General features: G+C 39.8%; 1 pseudogene; it reads left to right on the forward strand.

The window, feature by feature from the left end:
• Positions 1–1,793: 1,793 nt before the first annotated feature.
• On the forward strand, positions 1,794–8,911 carry LOC112135408 (olfactory receptor 4C45-like; annotated as a pseudogene).
• Positions 8,912–10,781: the final 1,870 nt, after the last annotated feature.

Below are 10,781 nucleotides of genomic sequence, written 5' to 3' on the forward strand. Positions count from 1 at the left end.
GGAGAAGAAAGCAGTGACCACACTGTATCTAAAATTGGAGGAACCCACAATCAACTAGATCTGGGTCAGTGAAAACTAAACCTTTTCTTCCAAATTTTAAGCAGATTAACTTGTTTTAGCCAACTTGTTTTCAGTGAATTAGTTTTTGTCATTACATACTTGACTTAAAGTTGAGTATTTTTCTCCGAAAATGAATTTGGACACACTGACATAAAAATATCAATAGAAAAGCCTATGCATAACGTTGCCAGACCAGATGCTGCTAAGAACTACTGAAGTCACTTTTAAAACATCATGGTTAACATTTATGTCTCACTGAATACACTGATTCTGTAGATTTCTGTTTGTCATGCTTGAAATGTTTTTCCCCTTTTCGTGACTTCTATATTACTACATTGAAGTTAGAATTTGTGAATTAAATCCATTAAGAATGATTAACCTTACAGTTGCCATCTACAGAAGCCATGAATAAAGAGAAAGCAACTTAGCAACTGAGTTTTCCCGAAAACCAAAGACATTTTTACTCACCTTTAATGACGCTCAGAGGTCATGATGCTGACTGATTTGTTTCTAGAAATTTTTGAGGAAAACTATGTGGTTACATTTTTGCCAGGGGTTAGGGAAAGAAAGAGAAAAGGGGGAGGAGAAGAAATAAAATATTTTATGCTATTTTGTAACAACATGTACTTACTCTTGAAACTCTTTGTCTAGATTACTCAAAAACATCTACATTCTTATATATATTCAATGTTTTCAGTTAGCAATACAAATTTCCAGTTGTTTACCAGTTAGCAATGAAAACTACAAGTTCATCTTAAATGACTGAACTTATGCCAAAAGAGAAAATTGCGTTATCTCAGGTGACCCAAACATTTCTACTTTGCCAATAGAAAACTGAGGGAAAACATCATGACTCATTTAATTTCATTTGTAAGATGTGAGTGGGGAAATATATCTAATCCAGTGTATAATTCTACATGTGATAAAAGTCCAACTGTGAGGAAAATGTATCTATGAAATACCATTAAATTTTATAACTTTGCACCACTTATATAGCCACAATTAAAGATGTAGAAAGAGTGAGCATGAAAAAAGAGTCATTTAGAGATAGATGCAACATTCTGGGGTGTTGAATGAATTATCCTCAATGAGCTGTTATTGTGATAGTTACCCGGCATTCCGAAAGAAAAATATCTCCATTTGCAGATATTTCGGCATTCCGAAAGAAAAATATCTCAATCTGTGTACATGTGCATTTATATGATAGAAAAGGACAATGGATCACAGAACATAGCTGGCTTAGAATTAGTAAGGCTTTGTACTTTAGTATCGAATATGCATCGAATTAGATAGAGTATGTGTATCTAATACGCATACTGGGTTCATATACCTACAAATAACCATAACAACAGAAAATATAATTTCAAAACAATTGTTATTGATAAGATTTGTCCCCCCCCAAAATGAAAGAAAGCCATATGTGAAATTTTAGAGCCAGAAAGGAAGTTTGGAAGTCAACATTTATAACAAGATATTGTTTTCTTGTAGTACTTGTAAGATATTATCATTATTTCATTAATATATGAAATAGGAGAAATCTACTCTTCTGTTCTTCTTTGCAACTCTGCAAAACAGCAGAGGTGAGTGGCAATGTAGCTCCATCACCCCCAAAAACCAGGACTACAGATGTGATGAAATATTTTAGTATTGAATTTAAGATGTCATCATTCACAAATACCATTTTTTTTCAGATGGGCCATACACACACCACCTGAGCTAAATCTCTGAAACAGATGAACAATGTAACAGAATTCATACTGCTGGGCCTCACTCACAATCCAGAACTGCAGAAATTCTTGTTTGTTATGTTTTTAATCACCTAATTGATCACATTGGCAGGTAACCTGCCCATCTCAGTCATCATCTTCATCAGGCCAGCCCTGGGTTCCCCCATGTACTTTTTTCTGTCCTATTTGTCCATTATAGATATTTTCTACTCTTCTTCCATAGCCCGTAAAATGATCTTTGACTTGATCTCTGAAAAGAACACCATATCCTTCAATGGCTGCATGACTCAGCTCTTCACAGAACATTTCTTTTTTATTATCACTATTATACTTTAAGTTTTAGGGTACATGTGCACAACGTACAGGTTTGTGACATATGTATGCATGTGCCATGTTGGTGTGCTGCACCCATTAACTCATCATTTAACATTAGGTATATCTCCAAATGCTATCCCTCCCCTCTCCCCACTCCCCCCACCCCACAACAGGTCCCAGTGTGTGATGTTCCCCTTCTTGCGTCCATGTGTTCTCATTGTTCAATTCCCACCTATGAGTGAGAACATGCAGTGTTTGGTATTTTGTCCCTGTGATAGTTCGCTGAGAATGACCGTTTCCAGTTTCATTCACATCCCTACAAAGGACATGAACTCATCCTTTTTATGGCTGCATAGTACTCCATGGTGTATATGTGCCACATTTTCTTAATCCAGTCTATCGTTCTTGGACATTTGGGTTGGTTCCAAGTCTTTGCTATTGTGAATAGCACCACAATAAACATACATGTGCATGTGTCTTTATACCACCTTGACTTTTATAATCCTTTGGGTATATACCCAGTAATGGGATGGCTGGGTCAAATGGTATTTCTAGTTCTAGATCCCTAAGGAATCACCACACTGATTTCCACAATGGTTGAACTAGTTTACAGTCCCACCAACAGTGTAAAAGTGTTCCTATTTCTCCACATCCTCTCCAGCACCTGTTGTTTCCTGACTTTTTAATGATCACGATTCCAACTGGTGTGAGATGCTATCTCATTGTGGTTTTGATTTGTATTTCTCTGATGGCCAATGATGACGAGTATTTTTTCATGTGTTTTTCAGCTACATAAATGTCTTCCCTTGAGAAGTGTCTGTTCATATCCTTTGCCCACTTTCTGATGGGGTTGTTTGTTTTTTTCTTGTAAATTTATTTTATGTCATTGTAGATTCTGGATATTAGCCCTTTGTCAGATGAGTAGGTTGTGAAAATTTTCTCCCATTCTGTAGGTAGCCTGTTCACTCTGATGGTAGTTTCTTTTGCTGTGCAGAAGCTCTCTAGTTTAATTAGATCCCATTTGTCAATTTTGGTTTTTGTTGCCATTGTTTTTGGTATTTTAGACATGAAGTCCTTGCACATGCCTATGTCCTGAATGGTATTGCCTAGGTTTTCTTCTAGGGTTTTGATGGTTTTAGGTCTAACATGTAAGTGTTTAATCCATCTTGAATTAATTTTTGTATAAGGTGTAAGGAAGGGATCCAGTTTCAGCTTTCTATATATGGCTAGCCAGTTTTCCCAGCACCATTTATTAAATAGGGAATCCTTTCCGCATTTCTTGTTTTTCTCAGGTTTCTCAAAGACCAGATTGTGGTAGATATGTGACATTATTTCTGAGGGCTCTGTTCTGTTCCATTGATCTATATCTCTGTTTTGGTACCGGTACCATGCTGCTTTGGTTACTGTAGCCTTGTAGTATAGTTTGAAGTCAGGTAGTGTGATGCCTCCAGCTTTGTTCTTTTGGCTTAGGATTGACTTGGTGATGCAGGCTCTTTTTGGGTTCCATGTGAACTTTAAAGTAGTTTCTTCCAATTCTGTGAAGAAAGTCATTGGTAGCTTGATGGGGATGGTATTGAATCTACAAATTACCTTGGGCAGTATGGCCATTTTCATGATATTGTTTCTTCCTACCCATGAGCATGGAATGTTCTTCCATTTGTTTGTATCCTCTTTTATTTCATTGAGCAGTGGTTTGTAGTTCTCCTTGAGGAGGTCCTTCACATCCCTTGTAAGTTGGATTCCTGGATATTTTATTCTCTTTGAAGCATTTTTGAACGGGAGTTCACTCATGATTTGGGTCTCTGTTTGTCTATTATCGGTGTATAAGAATGCTTGTGATTTTTGTACATTGATTTTATATCTCGAGTCTTTGCTGAAGTTGCTTATCAGCTTAAGGAGATTTGGGGCTGAGACAAAGGGGTTTTCTAGATATACAATCATGTCGTCTGCAAACAGGGACAATTTGACTTCCTCTTTTCCTAACTGAATACCCTTTATTTCCTTCTCCTGCCTAATTGCCCTGTCCAGGACTTCCAACACTATGTTGAATAGGAGTGGTGAGAGAGGGCATCCCTGTCTTGTGACAGTTTTCAAAGGGAATGCTTCCAGTTTTTGCCCATTCAGTGTGATGTTTGCTGTAGGTTTGTCATACACAGCTCTTATTATTTTGAGATACATCCCATCAATACCTAATTTATTGAGAGTTTTTAGCATGAAGCGTTGTTGAATTTTGTCAAAGGCCTTTTCTGCATCTATTGAGATAATCATGTGGTTTTTGTCTTTGGTTCTGTTTGTATGCTGGATTACATTTATTGATTTACATACATTGAACCAGGCTTGCATCCCAGGGATAAAGCCCACTTGATCATGGTGGATAAGCTTTTTGATGTGCTGCCGGATTGGGTTTGCCAGTATTATACTGAGGATTTTTGCATCTATGTTCATCAAGGATATTGGTCTAAAATTCTCTTTTTTGGTTGTGTCTCTGCCAGGCTTTGGTATCAGGATGATGCTGGCCTCATAAAATGAGTTAGGGAGGATTCCCTCTTTTTCTATTGATTGGAATAGTTTCAGAAGGAATGGTACCAGCTCCTCTTTGTACCTCTGGTAGAATTCAGCTGTGAATCCTTCTAGTCCTGGACTTTTTTTGGTAGGTAAGCTATTGATTATTGCCACAATTTCAGAGCCTGTTTTTGGTCTATTCAGAGATTCAAAGTCTTCCTGGTTTAGTCTTGGGGGGGTGTATCTGTTGAGGAATTTATCCATTTCTTCTAGATTTTCTAGTTTATTTGTGTAGAGGTGTTTGTAGTATTCTCTGATGGTAGTTTGTATTTCTGTGGGATTGGTGGTGATATTCCCTTTATCATTTTTTATTTCGTCTATTTGATTCTTCTCTCTTTTCTTCTTTATTAGTCTTGCTAGTGGTCTATCAATTTTGTTGATCTTTTCAAAAAACCAGCTCCTGGATTCATTGATTTTTTGAAGGGTTTTTTGTGTCTCTATTTCCTTCAGTTCTGCTCTGATTTTAGTTATTTCTTGCCTTCTGCTAGCTTTTGAATGTGCTCGCTCTTGCTTTTCTAGTTCTTTTAATTGTGATGTTAGGGTGTCAATTTTGGATCTTTCCTGCTTTCTCTTGTGGGCATTTAGTGCTATAAATTTCCCTCTACACACTGCTTTGAATGTGTCCCACAGATTCTGGTATGTTGTGTCTTTGTTCTCATTGGTTTCAAAGAACATCTTTATTTCTGCCTTCATTTCATTATGTACCCAGTAGTCATTCAGGAGCAGGTTGTTCAGTTTCCATGTAGTTGAGCGGTTTTGGGTGAGTTTCTTAATCCTGAGTTCTATTTTGATTGCACTGTAGGCTGAGAGACAGTTTGTTATAATTTCTGTTCTTTTTCATTTGCTGAGAAGTGCTTTACTTCCAACTATGTGGTCAATTTTGGAATAGGTGTAGTGTGGTGCTGAAAAAAATGTATATTCTGTTGATTTGTAGTGGAGAGTTCTGCAGATGTCTATTAGGTCCACTTGGTGCAGAGCTGAATTCAATTCCTGGGTATCCTTTTTAACTTTCTGTCTCAATGATCTGTCTAATGTTGACAGTGGGGTGTTAAATTCACTCATTGTTATTGTGTGGGAGTCTAAGTCCCTTTGTAGGTCACTAAGAACTTGCTTTATGAATCTGGGTGCTCCTGTATTGGGTGCATATATATTTAGGATAGTTAGCTCTTCTTGTTGAATTGATCCCTTTACCATTATATAATGGTCTTCTTTGTCTCTTTTGATCTTTGTGGTTTAAAGTCTGTTTTATCAGAGACTAGGATTGCAACCCCTGCCTTTTTTTTGTTTTCCATTTGCTTGGTAGATCTTCCTCCATCCCTTTATTTTGAGCCTATGTGTGTCTCTGCATGTGAGATCGGTTTCCTGAATACAGCACACTGATGGGTCTTGACTCTTTATCTAATTTGCCAGTCTGCGTCTTTTAATTGGGTCATTTAGCCCATTTACATTTAAAGTTAATATTGTTATATGTGAATTTGGTCCTGTCTTTATGATCTTAGCTGGTTATTTTGCTCATTAGTTGATGTAGTTTCTTCCTGGCCTTGAGGGTCTTCACAATTTGGCATGTTTTTGCAGCGGCTGATACCGATTGTTCCTTTCCATGTTTAGTGCTTCCTTCAGGAGCTGTTTTCGGGCATGCCTGGTGGTGACAACAGCTCTCAGCATTCGCTTGTCTGTAAAGGATTTTATTTCTCCTACACTTATGAAGCTTAGTTTGGCTGGATATGAAATTCTGGGTTGAAAATTCTTTTCTCTAAGAATGTTGAATATTGGCCCCCACTCTCTTCTGGCTTGTAGAGTTTCTGCCAAGAGATCTGCTGTTAGTCTGATGGGCTTCCCTTTGTGGGTAACCCGGCCTTTCTCTCTGGCTGCCCTTAACAATTTTCCTTCATTTCAACTTTGGTGAATCTGACAATTATGTGTCTTGGAGTTGCTCTTCTCGAGGAGTATCTTTGTGGCATTCTCTGTATTTCCTGAATCTGAATGTTGGCCTGCCTTGTTAGATTGGAGAAGTTAACCTGGATAATATCCTGCACAGTGTTTTCCAACTTGTTTCCATTCTCCCTGTCACTTTCAGGTACACCAATCAGATGTAGATTTGGTCTTTTCACATAGTCCCATATTTCTTGGAGGCTTTGTTCATTTCTTTTATTCTTTTTTCTCTAAACTTCCCTTCTCACTTCATTTCATTCATTTCATCTTCCATCACTGATACCCTTTCTTCCAGTTCATTGCATCAGCTCCTTAGGCGTCTGCATTCTTCATGTAGTTCTCAAGCCTTGGCTTTCAGCTCCATCAGCTCCTTTAAGGACTTCTCTGCATTTGTTCTTCTAGGTATCCATTCATCTAATATTTTTTCAAAGTTTTTAACTTCTTTACCATTAGTTTGAATTTCCTTCTGTAGCTCAGAGTAGTTTGATCATCTGAAGGCTTATTCTCTCAACTTGTCAAAGTCATTCTCCATCCAGCTTTGTTCCATTGCTGGTGAGGAGCTGCATTCATTTGGAGGAGGAGAGGTGCTCTGCTTTTAGAGTTTCCAGTTTTTCTGCTCTGTTTTTTCCCCATCTTTGTGGTTTTATCTGCCTTTGGTCTTTGATGATGGTGATGTACAGATGGGTTTTTGGTGTGGATGTCCTTTCTGTTTGTTAGTTTTCCTTCTAACAGAGAGGACCCTCAGCTGCAGGTCTGTTGGAGTTTGCTAGAGGTCCACTCCAGACCCTGTTTGCCTGGGTATCAGCAGCAGTGGCTGCAGAACAGTGGCATCTGTAGAACAGTGGATATTGGTGAACCACAAATGCTGCTGCCAGATCGTTCCTCTGGAAGTTGTGTCTCAGAGGAGTACCCGGCCATGTGAGGTGTCAGTCTGCCCCTACTGGGGGATGCCTCCCAATTAGGCTGCTTGGGTTTCCGGGACCCACTTGAGGAGGCAGTCTGCCCATTCTCAGATCACCAGCTGTGTGCTGGGAGAAACACTACTCTCTTCAAAGCTGTCAGACAGGGACGTTTAAGTCTGCAGAGGTCTTTTTGTTTTTCTTTTTGTTTGTCTGTGTCCTGCTCACAGAGGAGGAGCCTACACAGGCAGGCAGGCCTCTCTGAGCTGTGGTGGGTTCCACCCAGTTCAAGCTTCCTGGCTGCTTTGCTTACCTAATGAAGCCTGGGCAATGGCAGGCGCCCCTCCCCCAGCCTCACTGCCACCTTGCGGTTTGATCTCAGACTGCTGTGCTAGCAATCAGCAAGACTCCATGGGTGTAGGACCCTCCAAGCCAGGTGCGGGATATAATCTCCTAGTGTGCCATTTTTTAAGCCCATTGGAAAAGCACAGTATTAGGGTGGGAGTGACACAATTTTCCAGGTGCCATCTGTCACCCCTTTCTTTGACTAGGAAAGGGAACTCCCTGACCCCTTGTACTTCCCGAGTGAGGCAACACCTCGCCCTGCTTCGGCTCTTGCATGCTGTGCTGCACCCACTGTCCTGCACCCACTGTCTGGCACTCCCTAGTGAGATGAACCCAGTACCTCAGATGAAAATGCAGAAATCACCCATCTTCTGCGTCACTCACGCTGGGAGCTGTAGACTGGAGCTCTTCCTATTGGGCCATCTTGGCTCCACCTCCTCCACAGAACATTTCTTTGTGGCAGCTGAGATCATCTTATTAAGTGTCATGGCCTACAACCGCTATGTGGCCATCTGTAAGCCCTTGCACTATGCAACCATCAAGAGCCAACCTATGTGTGGATTCCTGATGGTGGTGGCTGGGATTCTGGGATTTGTGCATGGGAGGGATCCAGACTTTGTTCATAGCCCAGTTACCATTCTGTGGTCCCAATGTCATCAACCACTTTATGTGTGATTTAGTGCCTCTTCTGTAGCTGGCCTGCACAGACACTCACACCTTGGGGCCTCTGATTGCTGCCAACAGTGGGTCACTGTGTTTCCTCATTTTTTCCATGCTGGTTGCTTCTATGTCATCATCCTGTGCTCCCTGAGGACTCATAGCTCTGAAGGGCATCGCAAAGCTCTGTCTAGTTGTGCCTCTCATATCTTCATTGTCATCTTATTCTTTGTCCCTTGTTCATACCTGTATCTAAGACCTCTAACCTCCTTCCCCACTGACAAAGCTGTGACTGTGTTTTGCACCCTATTTACACCTATGTTGAACCCTTTAATCTACACCCTCAAAAATAAAGAAGTGAAAAATATCATTAAGAAGCTCTGGAAGCAAATAATGACAACTGATGATAAATAAGTCTTGTGACACAAACATTTAGGCAAGAATATCTGGTGATATTTTATAGAGATTTATTATATTTCTTGATTGATTAAACTTGGGACAGTCAATTATCTTATCCTGTCTCCATCAATTTTTATTAGGAGGACATATATTAGGCTGGGCTGACATATACATTAAGGCACAGTAGTGCCAACAGCCCATGATACTTTTAGGAGCCCTTGAAATGCTTAATGCTTAATTTCTTTAAAAGAAGAAGAGGAAAATGAATATAATCTAAGTACAACTGGATTATATTTATCTTTATGCCAATACACTCATAAAATATAATTTTTAATACTTTTTATGGAGGAAAGAATTCACAAGGGCAAAAGTTTTAAGGGCTCACAAAATTTATATTGTTGCCTGCTTGTGGGTATGAAACAGATTAACAGCCACATTCTTGACACCTTTCATACTCAGCACTACAGCTAGAATGAAGTTTTATTTTACAAGAGGACAAACAACTATATATGAAAGGGCTAAAAAGAACATTTTCATGAAAACTTACTTTTAAAAAATTATATCTCCATTCTCTATAGTATACAATTATCTACAAAAATAATTGAAAGTATTTTTTTTTAGACAGTGCTTCACTCTGTCACCCACGCTAGAGTACAGTGGCATGATCTCAGCTCACTGCAACCTCCGCTTCCTGGGTTCAAACGATTCTCGTGCCCCAGCCTCCCAAGTAGCTGGGATTACAGGTGCACACCACCATGCTCAGTTAATTTTTGTATTATTAGTAGAGACCGGGTTTCACCATGTTGGCCAGGCTGGTCTCAAACTCCTGAACTCAGGTGATCAGCTCACCTTGGCCTCCCAAAGTGCTGGGATTATAGGTGTGAACCACTGCACCAGGGAAGAATTGAAAGTATTATTGGTTGGAGCAAAAGAAATATAATTGGTAAATGTAACTGATACAAATAAAGTTAAGGCAAAAAGTATCTGTACATTAAAATCTGGTTTTAGATGCCAGCAAAGGAAAAGAAAGCACTGAAAACAAAACAGCTGAAAAGGAAATTACCAGAGATGTAGAAATAAGTTTGTATCATGAAACTGGATGACAGTGATCACAAAAATGCTAAAAGATTCAGATATAGTCAGACGCTTTGAAGTTAGGGATTAAGAGCCTTGGATCAAACAGACTTGATTTCTCATCTGGTCTCCAGCATTAATTAGCCTTATAAATGTAAGCAAATTGTTTCACCTCTCAACACGTTCCTTCATCAGTAAAAGGGAAATAACATTACATGGTTTTTTTTCAGTAATGATAATTAAATGATTTAAATTGAAACCATGAGTCAGCTGAAAAGTTATAAAAACTGCTCCAACACTGACTACCCTTCAGGGATGGCACCAGAGTCTAAGGTGTGCAGCAGACTGCAGTTCCAGACAAACGATAACAAGAACATCACTACTCTTCTTCAGTCCCCACAGGTACCGCAGGATTCAATGTCTGTCTCAGACCACTGCATTTCCAAATCTATCATGGCCAGGTGCAGTGGCTTACACCTGGAATCCCAGCACTTTGGGAGGCCAAGGGTGGTGGATCACAAGGTCAGGAGATCGAGACCATCCTGGCTAACACGGTGAAACCCCTTCTCTACTAAAAATGCAGAAAAATTAGCCGGGCCTGTGGCAGGGGCCTGTAGTCCCAGTTACACGGGAGGCTGAGGCAGGAGAATGGCATGAACTCGGGAGGCGGAGCTTGCAGTGAGCTGAGATCATGCCACTGCACTCCAGTCTGGGTGACAGAGCAAGACTCCATCTCAAACAAACAAAAAAAATCTATCATTAATGTCATCTGCTTACACATACAGACAGCACAAGGGCAGATTGTTTTCTC

Source organism: Pongo abelii, chromosome 9 (genome assembly GCF_028885655.2).
Source record: "Pongo abelii isolate AG06213 chromosome 9, NHGRI_mPonAbe1-v2.0_pri, whole genome shotgun sequence".
NCBI lineage: Eukaryota > Metazoa > Chordata > Mammalia > Primates > Hominidae > Pongo > Pongo abelii.